Genomic DNA, 12,591 nt, shown 5'->3' with positions numbered 1-12,591 from the left:
TGCCTTGTGTAGAAAGGTCGACATCCTGAATGATGATGATCTTGGTGGAGAGCTACCGAGATGGTATGTTGTCGAGGACGACAACGATTTCAAGTGGAGGAGAATGTAAGGACCTCCGGTTGCGAGCGCGGTTGGGCGCCGGGCAAGACGACGTGCATGATGGGCGCGGGTGCGGGCGACCGGCGAGTCGAGCTGCACAAGGGCGCGCACGCGGGCGTGGGCGCACGGGCAGGCGCGGGCGGGTGCGGACGCACGGGCGGGCACGGGTGCACGGCGGGTGAGCGCACATGATGGTGCGACGTTTCTGCGAGTTGGCTGTGATGTTTCGGTGAACAGAAATGCGACGATAGGGAAAAGACGCTAAAATGGCTAAGTGTTGATCCTTGTTTATATGCGATGGCAAATGGAGTTGGGCCGACGTGTGTAAGTGCACATATGGGCGTGATGTGTTGGTTTGTGGGGTCGGCCTTAAGGCTGGACACCCCCTTCCAACCACACGTTGAGTTTCATATAAATAAGGTGAGCTTGGAGCTCATTTAAACCAAGCGACCTCGCTCAAGTCTCTAACGCATAAGGGGTAAAACCTGTGCAGTTTTGGAAGGGGAAAATGCATAACTCATGCGTTGTTCAGCCCAAGTGCGAGGTAGGTGTATTCTTATGGTTTGAGGTGTTGGAGTTCGGTTGTGAGTTCAGACTTGGGTTTTGAGTGCTGGTTTGGATGAGGCAAGTGTGCCGAGGTGCAGGTCATGTGCACGACTTGAGAAAGTGAGATAGGTGGCCCAGGTGGGCATTCTTCTTTGTGTAAGGGTGCATGTGATGGTGTATAAGGTTGTTCTATGCCTGTTGTAAGATTATTCTAAGTGTTGGCTTGAAGTTGTCAAGCACACTTGTATTGTAAAATTGAAGAAGCTGTTATAATAAATTGTTGGGCGGACTTTACCGGGAGTTGCCCCTCCCTTTATATTTGTGTATTGTTCTCGGTTTATTGTTCATGGTTGATGATTGAGAATGTTCTTTGTTAAAGTATAAAGGATAACACCTTACTCAGTTATAAGAACACAAGTTAACTAAGTTTATGTTGGAATAGGTGTAGCCCATAAACATTAGTATTGTTAAAAAGAAAGCGTTCAATGGTGCCGCACCTCACTACAAGCGGTTGGAAGATCACCGCAGGTGTAGGGGCGTGACAGAAAGGGTTGGAATCCAACAACTATTGATTTTCCACTAGGCATCCCTATTAAGATTATTAGGTCGTCTTTCAATCTCTATGGATTCCCTAATTTTCTAATTCATTTTCTTTATTTTATTAATTTGTTTTTTATTTTATTTTGATTGGGTCAAAATGTTAAACATTACAACATCTATACCATACTGGAATCAAATGTTTAAATAGGAGTTAAGTTTACTTATGAACCTCAAATATAAAGACATTTTTTAATAAAAAGTGAAACGGGTGAGAGGAAATCTTGGATAAAATATAATATTAAATTACTATATTTTACGTAATATTTATTACCACTCCCACTTAGTAAAAATGGCGAGCCTAAATATTAAATATTGTTAAATATTTACCCTCACCCTTATAATTTTATAGTTGAGTTTGATTACTTTTAAATTTCAAATATAAAAAGTGGACCAAATGAGGGGAAATATTGAGTAAAATGTAATATTATAGCATTATATTTTACCCAATATTTCTTCCAACCTTGTAAAAAGTGGATGGTGGTAGGCAAATATTGTAGATAAAATGTAATAATGACATGTTACCTAATATTTTCCCCACAATCCACTACCACCCTAGCTCACTTTCATAGTTAAGTTTTTTCATTTCTAAACTTACATTACTACACAAATTATAAGAATATATTACATATGTTATTCTAAAGTGATCATCAAAGAAGCCATTAGAATGAACAAGCTTCTACACATACACATTTTGTATTCATCCATTCAATGCTAGAAACAAAACATACAAAAAAAAACCTAGGGTCATTGAAAATACCACCTTTACATGCCACATGGATTCAACACCATCCGTTTCTATAGCTAATTATTTATCTAAATATAACATCAAACTAAGATGGATCTAGGATACTTTAATTCCCCCCTTAAATAGGTTATATTCCACTTGAATACCATGGGTTCTTCATACCATGAAGCTTTTTCTATTTTATTATTATTTAAATTTTATAGGGTTATTTTTAGTTTATTTACACCAAATTAAAATGTTTACATTATATTAAGCTACACATCTCTACCATATTTTAATTTGTTTTTACCAAATCAAAATGTTTACGTTACATTAAATTACTTTACATTTCTCTAGCATATTGACTAGAGAACCCAACATAAGATGAATATATTATATTTTAAAATATTATATTCAAAATTTGGAATCCAAAAACTACCAACAATAAATTAATTGTTTTATTTTAATTTTGTTTTTATCTTTTTTAGTATAATTTGAATAAATAAAATAAAATAAAATTATAACACATTGCAACCTATCGACCATACTAAATCTCTAAATACAATTATAAAACTGCTTATCAAATTATAAAACTTTTATATTGTTTATTTATTTTTAATATTTTATTAAAACAAATTTATTTTTTCTTCATTATAGTTATTTTTCAAAATTTCTAAAACGCATCTTTTTCCAACCTGAATTTAATTAAATGGGAAGCAAACTCATTTTTGAATCGTGAATTGAATTAAATAGGAACCAAATACAAAGATCCAAAGAGACTGGATAACAGCGAGGCTGGAAACCACAAAGATACAAAAAGACGCGATAAAATTAGCAGAGAGGGTGGAAACCTTTTCAACTGGAGACGATATTCAGATCTCCACTGTTGCAGCATGCATAGTTTCACCAACAAAGTTTTCGGGTACTTCGAATTCAATAGACTCGTTAGTCAACGGGTTCAACAGATAACAAAACTGACGAGGACAGAGAAAATCGAATTCAATAGACTCCTTAGTCAACGGGTTCAACAGATGACAAAACTGACGAGGACAGAGAAAATCGCTACTGGGTTTACACACAAAAATATGGCCCCGCCACTCTGCAGTACTGGAAATTTCAGGAAATTGTGCAGGAAGAACGCTTTGAATAACCCAATCGTTTTCTTCAGCATTATATTTCATCAACTGATTTTCTGTGGATGTATACAAGTGCCCAGAAGCAACTATGCACGACAACTTGAACGATCGTTCGAATCTCCACATATTATCCACCCTTGTCCAGACGCCCGTCTTTGGATCAAAAAATTGGCGGAATACAAAGAATTTTTCTCTCAGAAAAAATCCTTGACACCCGAATCGTTGTTGGGTCATTGGAGGAAGAATTTCCCATCTGTCTTCTTCCACAATAAACCTCTGCTGTGGACAAAACAGTTTCGCCGTTCTCAATAGATGAGCCCCGTAAGGAAGATTACCTTTTGCATGTCGATTTGGCAGAAGCGAAGTCAAAAATATAAACTAATAAAAATTCCGCTAACTAGCTTCCCCTTAACGCAAGCGCACTCATCGAACATTGGTATACTTCGAATAAAAATAGGGAAATCAGGATTCTGACGTAGGATATCCCAGGTGAGCGTGACATGGTGTAATACTACTATGCCTTGCAAACCCACCTGGATCATACATATCAACTGTTCGGTTGTTCCGGTGGTCATTCGGTCCTTGTAGAACTTGGGGTCGCTCACTATCTCATTCCATTTTCTGCACACCAGTTTGAGTGTAGAGTGCCACTTGTAGGGCACTCTAAGCAAACATTTTCGAGCTATATCATCTGGGAGATTAGGGATGATCTCCACCTCTCGTGGGAGTGCTAGCCTCTTTGACCTACACAGTGCTGACCTCTTTGACGTACACAGCATGGTGCTAGATTTGTCCTGAAATAAAAGAAATTAAACAAAAGGTTAAAAAACTGATATTAACATCATAGAGAATTGAATTAATCCTTTACTGAAAATAGATTGTGAGAAATCAAATAGGGTACAAAACAAAAGTAGCTTATAATCAATATATGGCTTGATCCACAGGTTTTGAATTACAACCTGTTATTGGTGTGGATGGAAATGTATAGTAAAAATGTAAATTCATCATAATGAAAACCTTAAGTAAAAACATAAATTCGTCAACACTAATAAAATGCCTCACATTGTCCTCGGACCAAATCATGAACCCGTTACTTACAGAAAAGATAGTGATAGATCGATCCTAAAACAGTGAGATCAATCAGAACATTGATCGATACTTGCCTAGTAGAAATCGTGAATCATATGTAAAATAACGAGGTAGTCAAATTTGGGTGAGAGATTTTGATCTACTTAAATATTTAACCGTTAAGACGAGGCAGGTGAGGCACGTGTTAGATGGGCACGGGTCATGTGTGGGATAGGTAAGGGTTTGACCCAGTCCACAAATTAATAGTCAGAAAGTTTGAACCTTATTAAAAGGTGTCTTGACCTGGTCTACAAATTACTGGCACAAAAAATTGAACCTTGTTGTCTCCGTAAGTCATGACCTCGTCCACAAATTTGGGAATTGGTAAACAATTTAATTTTTAAGTTTATTAAAAATTGTTAAATGATTTTAAATATAGATATTTTTCTAATTTAGAATGAAAGTATGAAATATGGGGTAATTCTCACATTTTAGGGATGGTAAACTAGGTAAATCATAAACCTTAATTACATAGCCTTTTTTCCAAGAGAATCATTTGTGTGACATCGGAAATGGTTTTTTTTTTTTGGATGTTGGAAATGAAAACATGATAATTTGGACTATTTCCCCACATTTCATGCATTGTAAACCCTCTACCTTGATTAAGAAACATTTTGTGGATGGTAAAATGGTAAACCATCTTTAATGGACTTAAAATCCACGCATCAAAATGCATCTCACATTGTCCACATTAAGAACAACCATAAAGGTTAACAAAGTTATATTATTATTATTATTATTATTATTATTATTATTATATTAAATAAATAATATTCTTAACAATGGAAAATCACCCCAATTTACCATGGAAATTCTTAATTAGTAAATAACTTTTGTTGCAATACCATGGGCCAATACATACACACTGTGCCACTTGTTTATATGACTTATCAATGCCACATACACACTATGACACTTGTTTATATAACATTCTTTTTAATTAATTAATTTCAAATAAATTAAATTAAAAAAAACATAACTAACTTGAAGAGAAATCTAAAGCCTTGATCTGTGTATACTACTACTAATATTATAGCATATTCCATTGAGGATAAATCTCCAAGATCCACCTAAGAACAAGCAATTGCACCAAATGTTGCAAAGGAAATGTTGTAAGGCAATAGCAGGAATAACATTGGAAAGAGTAGGATTGATAGTTAAAGTGTTGCTTGCAACATCTAGACTGAAAGTGTTGCTTGCAACATCTAGACCAAAGTCAACGATGCACTTAATAGAGAAAACCAATTCAACAATTTGAAACTGGTGAAAGCATACAAAATATTAAGAACTTTGTTTTGCTATTATATAAGTCAAATACAAAACAAAAGGGAAAAATACAAAAAATGGTAAATTGAAACCATAATGCATATGGGCCAACAATATTGCAGTTTGCATAAATAGGTGATAGTCTGCCATTCCACTCCATCATCATCATCAGCGTCAGTGTCAGCGTCCTCATCATGGTCATCCTAGCTCCCTTGAGGAGATTGATCATCCCCATGAGAAGAGTTCTTTGACACCTTTGAATTCACATGGTTATTTTTCTTTTTGTTTGAATCTTTCTTGCTTTTATTTTATTCTTCATCTAAAGATTCCCCTTGTTTTGAATGTCATTCATTTTCATCCCTCCTCAATGACTTCTTATCTTTTCCTCCCTTCTTTTGTTCCGGAGGATTTTTCAAAATCAAAGTAGCGAACTTGTCCCTCATATCTACATCAGTAATGTAACCACATGCAACACATCATAGGGATATCATTTGTGTCTTTGATATTAGAATCTGTGTTTCTATATTTCCACATCCATAGAAATATGCATATATTTTTATAAAAAATTCGAGCAAAGAAAAATGTTTGCATTGTCATGGGAGCCATTAACACTAGAAGTTCTAGTATTATTGTTAAACTTTGACTAGGAACCCAATTCACATCCAAATAATTTCATCATGTAAGAAGGTTTCTTTCCAAGAGCTTTTGCCACATCTACCAAAGAACTTCATCTTGTAAGAATGTTTCCTTCTAAGAGATTTTGCCACATCTACTATATTTAAAATATTGGTCTTGAAGCCATTGCCCCAATTTTCTATTTTGGTAAGCATTTTCATAATCTTGTATCTATAGAAAGCATCATCACAGTTTCTCACACTAGTATTTTGGAGAGCCATTATTGTTTCCATCATTCTTGGGAACATGGTATCTTTTCCCATATAATGTGAATCGTGAAATTTTTGTTCTGTTAGATACACGACCGAGGAAGGCACCAATGTAGGACCTAGTGGAGCTCACATTCTACATTAGTAATCGATCTCATATCAATATAAAGACATTCTATCATACCCACATTATATTCTATCCAACAAAATGTATCTAAAACTAGAGCTTTGTTCCCATGCCATAGGCATAACTATGAGATCTATTAAAAAAGTTCACATTATCAAATAGAAGTAACAAATAGAGATACTTGATTTCATTCAATACACCCTCTAAATTTCAGACATTGACACAAGTTTATGGATCATCTCCTCCACTCACTAGCTTAATATCTAAGGTCATATGTCTCTAGAGTTTAGAGACAAGTTAAAATATTTTATATGAGGAAAAATGGAAAATATTAAGGAAACTTCAAGTTATAAAAGCATCAATAATTTGGAGACTATACACTAATGTCTTTGGTGGAGGAGCTTTCATTCACTGCTACATGAGATATAGGATTGAGCTATGCAAAAGACTTCCATTCCTTTTCTGGTATGACCCAGAAAAATAGCATTACTACAAAAGGCATGGACTTAGGTTCACTCGTAAGGTATCTAGTGGATTAAATTATCCACGAGGGTTACACTCAATTTGTGGCTTGACCCAGCCAAACAACTTGACTGAAAGAGGGATGAAGTTGGTGCAAATCGACAGGGTGATTTTGGCGGAACATTTACTCGTCAGACTTGGCATCTAAGCCAAAGGTAATTTGTGTTATGTGGTATGATCCCCGACCTTGCGCATGTTTTGATAGTTGTTTCTCCAAGTATTTCTTCAAATTGTTCATCAGATTTAGACGTCGAGGTAAAATTCCACATTTCCCTAATAGACACACACATCGATAACATTTTATATTCTGATGTTTAAGGTTTAGATCTTTCTCCCCAAAATTATTAATGAATAATGAGTTTGTTGATGGATGGCAGTCAACCAAGTCCTTCTTCTATGATAAGAACACAACCCTTGGAAACCTAATTGGAATTGAGTCTAATTTGGCAGTTTCTATCAGAGTTCTTGATGGTTAAGAACATCCATCCTCATAGACACCTAGAAGACATATATGAAATTTGAGGTCCAAGTCATGGTGGGAATTATGTTAGGCCCCTATACTACTAGTGTAACCCCTTATTGTTATTAGTGTAACCCACTTATTATATTTATGTACCCATGCAGTGCCCATATTGTTATTATTGTGCCCCATAGAAGCCCACTATTGTTATTATTGTGCCCTTACTTTATTATTGCTATGTCGGCTCCGATTATGTTATGACCCCTTAGACTCCTATATATAGAATGGAGGTCTTTTCATTTGTATCATCCAAGAATTGTTCAGTTATGTAATGTAAAGGAGGTTTCCCCCTCAAAGAGGCTAAATTTTAAGGTGTTGATCTATCTTTTCTATCTTTTCTTGAGCTGGTTTCATAACATTTGGTATTAGAGCTTTGGATTTTAGGGTTTCACTGCTCCAAACAGGTCATCGTAGAATTTTCGTTATAACGTTTTTTCTGTGATGTTTCAGTAGTCGTAAAAAAAACCCATTTGACAAGAAATCGTGTTGAACCTTGGGTCTGGATTTCAGATCTTTTCACGAGATATTTGCGGAGATATGATCTAAGGAATTTAGTCTTTTTGTAGACTCCTGAATTACATTCCAAATAGGTGACCTGGGGAAAATCGTCATAACATTCTTTTTGAGCATCGGATTGAAATTTCGAAAGAAGGTACAGAAAGAGGACGGATTGTAGTTTTCTGTTATATATTTTTCAGAGTCAAAGCTTGAAACAGTGACACATGGTACTTCATACAATTTCGTTCTACTGAACTAGTCTACAATCAGGTCACTGCGGGAGATTGTGCATAACTCTTTCTTGAAGAATCCAATTTGGATCAGACTAGTGGCACTGGAAATAGGACATAGAAGGCTACTACAGGTTGCAATTTTAGAACTTAAAGATCCAAAAGTACAGAGTTACAGTCGTTTCAAGGTCGAGCTCCTAAAATCAATAAAAAGCAAGATGAGGAAGTTTGATGGCAAGGATCCGGTAAATTGGATACTTCAAATGGAGCACTATTTTTATCTACATGGTGTACAACTGTTACAAAAGGTATGTATCGAATCTTCATATTTAGAACCAGATCAATTTTTATGGTACAAAGGGCTTTGTTCTCGTAAACAACTTGTTACGTGGTCAATTTTCATGGAGGAAATGATAGCACATTATGAGGATACAAAGAGCAACACCTTCTTTAGAGCAACACCACAACAATTAGAAAGAGTAAAAGGGCTTTGTGACATAGTGGAAAGCAAAATTATGGAAACCAGGAAGCGTACCCCTCACAACTATAAAGATGGAAGTGTTGTTTCTCTTAGCCTTCCACAACCTACAAGGGTTACACCACAACAATTGGAAGAAAAAAGAGAAAAAGGTCTTTGTTACAATTGTGATAGCAAACACACTAAAGGTCATAAGTGTGTTGAGAAGAAATTATTTTACATAGAATATGAAGAGGAGGAAGAAAAGGATAAAGAAACATCAAAAGAAGAAGATATATGTCAGGACCCCACCCGAGAGAAAGAAGAAATGAATCAGACCATATCTTGTAAAGCATTGGCAAGAATTACCACTCCTAAAACTCTGAAGATAGAAGGACATATCAAGGAGAAAAAGGTGCAAGAAGTGAAAGATCACATCAAGAAAGAAGAAATGAATCCAACCATATCTTGTAATTCATTATTCGAAATTACCACTCCTCAAACTATCAAGATAGAAGGACATATCAAGAAGAAAAATGTTCAAGAAGTGAAAGATCACATTGAGCATCAAGAAATGAATCCAACCATATCTTGTAAAGGATTGGAAGAAATTACCACTCCTCAACCTCTAGAGATAGAAGGACATATCAAGAAGAAAAAGGTTCAAGCAGTTAAAGATCACATCAAGCATCAACAACAAGTTCTCCAACTTTTAAAGGATAACGCCACTTCTGTGCAAAATCAAATGAAACAACAGGTAGATCAACATCGTAGTGAAAAATGTTTTGATGTAGGTGATTGGTTATTTTTACCGCTACATCTCAAGCAAGCTATTTATGAGAAGGAAATGTTGGCAATACTACATGCACTTAAAAAATGGCAACCTTACCGAATGGGAAGACTCTTCAAGGACGAGGATGTGGAAGCATTGTTTTGTGCTATTTATATTATCCAACCAGATTGGATAAACGAAGCAAGGGATGAATGGAAGAAGGATGAAGAAGTATGGCCACTTATTCAAAAGTTGCAAAAGATCCCAATTCAAACAATATTGCGAGAAATTGAAGAGGAAGGAAAAATCATATTAGAACCTGGAGCAGTCACAGAAACAAGAACCCGACAGCTACGAAATCGATCAATATCAGAGTATATCATCAAGTGGAAGAACTTACCTGCTGAATATTCCACATGGGAGGACAATAATTTTATACATAAGCATCAAGAACTACTCAAGCGTTGAGGATAACACTTTTTTAAGGAAAGGGGCATGTTAGGCCCCTATACTACTAGTGTAACCCCTTATTGTTATTAGTATAACCCACTTATTATATTTATGTACCCATGCAGTGCCCATATTGTTACTATTGTGCCACATAGAAGCCCACTATTGTTATTATTGTGCCCTTACTTTATTATTGCTATGTCGGCTCTGATTATGTTATGACCCCTTAGACTCCTATATATAGAAAGGAGGTCTTTTCATTTGTATCATCCAAGAATTGTTCAGTTATGTAATGTAAAGGAGGTTGCCCCCTCGAAGAGGCTGAATTCTAAGGCATTGATCTTTTTTTTTATCTTTTCTTGAGCTGGTTTCATAACAAATTGTGTTGAAGATCTTCTGGCTATGATCAAAACAATATGTCTCCTTCACTTAGGCAATTCTTGAAGTTGAGATAAGGATAGCTACTTAAAATAGACAAGAGATAATGTACCTCAATATGATGTATGTTGAATTTCTTGTAGGAAAGACAACCTTGATTCCAATCCTCTCTTTGCAGATGGTCAAATCCTTCCTCCCCCTCTTACGAAACAAATACCCTCTATCAGTAGAGATCAGATTGATATTCATCCATCATGGGCATAGGGTGAATGCTTCACCAGTGATACTAATTCAAGAGGAAGTTTTTTCAAAGCTCACCATCGTAGAAACCATTCTTTCAGATTACAGGTGCCCACATCCTTTTTGTTGACACCTAATCCGAAACAGATGAGGTGAAGCCGGACAGTCATCTAGAAGATGAACTGATCCGTTTTGTATTTGTATAAATAAAGTGCTAGCTAATGAATAAAAGATCAATCAGTGTTCTCTCTCGTTCAATGAGGAGTTACCCTGGCCTGACATGGTATCAGAGCACAGGTCCCAAGTTGGTTGTAACTCCTGGTCTATTCCGTCCTGAACGCCTCTGGCCTGACACTACCGAGACTGCGCCCTCTGTTCTGACATGAAGACTGCGCCCTCTGTCCATGGAACTGTACGTTGATGCGTTTCTGCTCAAACCTATCTCATTCCAGCAAAATGGTATATGCGTTTCCACTGTTAGGTAAAACCTATCTCACTCCAAAATTATGCCGGTGACTGCGTTTTTTATGACTATGTTGAAATTACGCTGCGTCATATTGAAGTCTGCGCTGTGTTTTTTGTAAAGAACTGTGGTATCGGTTTTTTAATGGTGCGGAGTCCTTCATCCGCTAAGAAAAAAAAACACTGCTTTATTGAAGACTGTAAACTGTGAAATTATTATAAAGAACTGCGTTCATTCCAGCAATCCAGTGGTATCGTTTTTTATTATAAAGAACTGCGTTCAATCCAGCAATCCAGCGTTCATTCCAGCAATCCAGTGGTATCGTTTTTTGTTATAAAGAACTGCGTTTTTTGTGACTGCGTTTGAAGACTGTAAACTGTGGTCTGCGTATTTTTTAGCTGTGGATATACATTTAAATGCTATGACCGCGTTGTTTTTGTAAAGACTGTGGTATTGCAAGAAAAGTTTGTAAGCTGCATACGTGGTATAACCTTTATGCAGATATAAGAAAAGGCAACATACGGTGGTATGGCTGCGTATTGTTTGTAAAAGGAATGCTATTGATAGAGGCTGCGTATTGTTTGTAAAAAGAATGCTATTGGTATTGGCTGCGTATTGTTTACTATTCCTGTAGGGAAGAAGGCCAGTGGTGAGCGGGAGGAGTTATTTGTAACTAGCGTTGAGATAGCAGCGGAACAGTTATGGCTTGACAAATAAAAATGGAGCGGAGTTTTTATTACGCTGTCCTCTTGAACAGTTTTTACATCAATAATATATATTGAAATGATATATATTATGCTGTCCTCTCTTTTGTTCAAAAACAGTGATATATGTTGAGCGCCCTCTCTTTTTTCAAAAACAGTGATATATGTTGAGCGCCCTCTCTTTTTTTTCAAAAACAGTGATATATATTTGAGCGCCCTCGTATTTTAAAAAAAAAAACATAATATTATGGAAGTGATGGTGATATAAGAAATGCTCATGACATGCTGATGAAATGTTAGAAGAAGAATAAAATGCATAAGGCTATGATATAAGGATATTTTTACAGAAGTTTTTGGCAGAGATATTTTTTTCAGAAGGATTTTGTTTACAGAAGTTTTTGGCAGAGATATTTTTTTTACAGAATGCATTCAATCATTTCTATGGTCGAAATAGTTCTCACTGGCAAGGAGAACTATTCTGAATGGTCCCGGATGGTAAAACACACCCTTATCTACAATGAGCTGTGGAAAGGAGTGTGTGTCGGAGAAGAAGACAAAGACCCTGTGCAGCCCACATCAGACAAAGAACTCGCCATTTGGGAAAACAAGAACAGCAAAGCCTTTGCATTGATCGCAGCATCTGTAAATGAGGAAGTAAGTCGTCATATTTCATGCTATTCCACTGCCTTTGAAGCTTTACAAAAGCTTAAAGAACTCTATGATACACATTCTGCACTTGAAGTTGTTCAGCTCATGATTAAACTCTTCACTCTTGAACTGAAAAATAATGATCCTCTTGCTCTTGCATCTGAAATAAAGTCTATAATGCATGATATAAAATCCACTA

At 36.2% G+C, this 12,591-nt stretch overlaps 1 pseudogene; it reads right to left on the bottom strand.

Annotated features, from left to right (window-relative positions):
• The window catches only part of LOC149187671 (putative eukaryotic translation initiation factor 5-2), a 191,030-nt pseudogene extending 184,635 nt beyond the window's left edge, over positions 1 to 6,395 (bottom strand).
• Between the last annotated feature and the right edge of the window lie 6,196 nt (positions 6,396 to 12,591).

Source organism: Pinus tabuliformis, chromosome 3_1, assembly GCF_031772625.1.
Source record: "Pinus tabuliformis cultivar Carrire ecotype Pingquan chromosome 3_1, CPIR1, whole genome shotgun sequence".
Lineage (NCBI taxonomy): Eukaryota > Viridiplantae > Streptophyta > Pinopsida > Pinales > Pinaceae > Pinus > Pinus tabuliformis.
The sequence above is the reverse complement of the archived record's forward strand: the minus strand, read 5'-3'. Positions and strand labels throughout refer to the sequence as shown.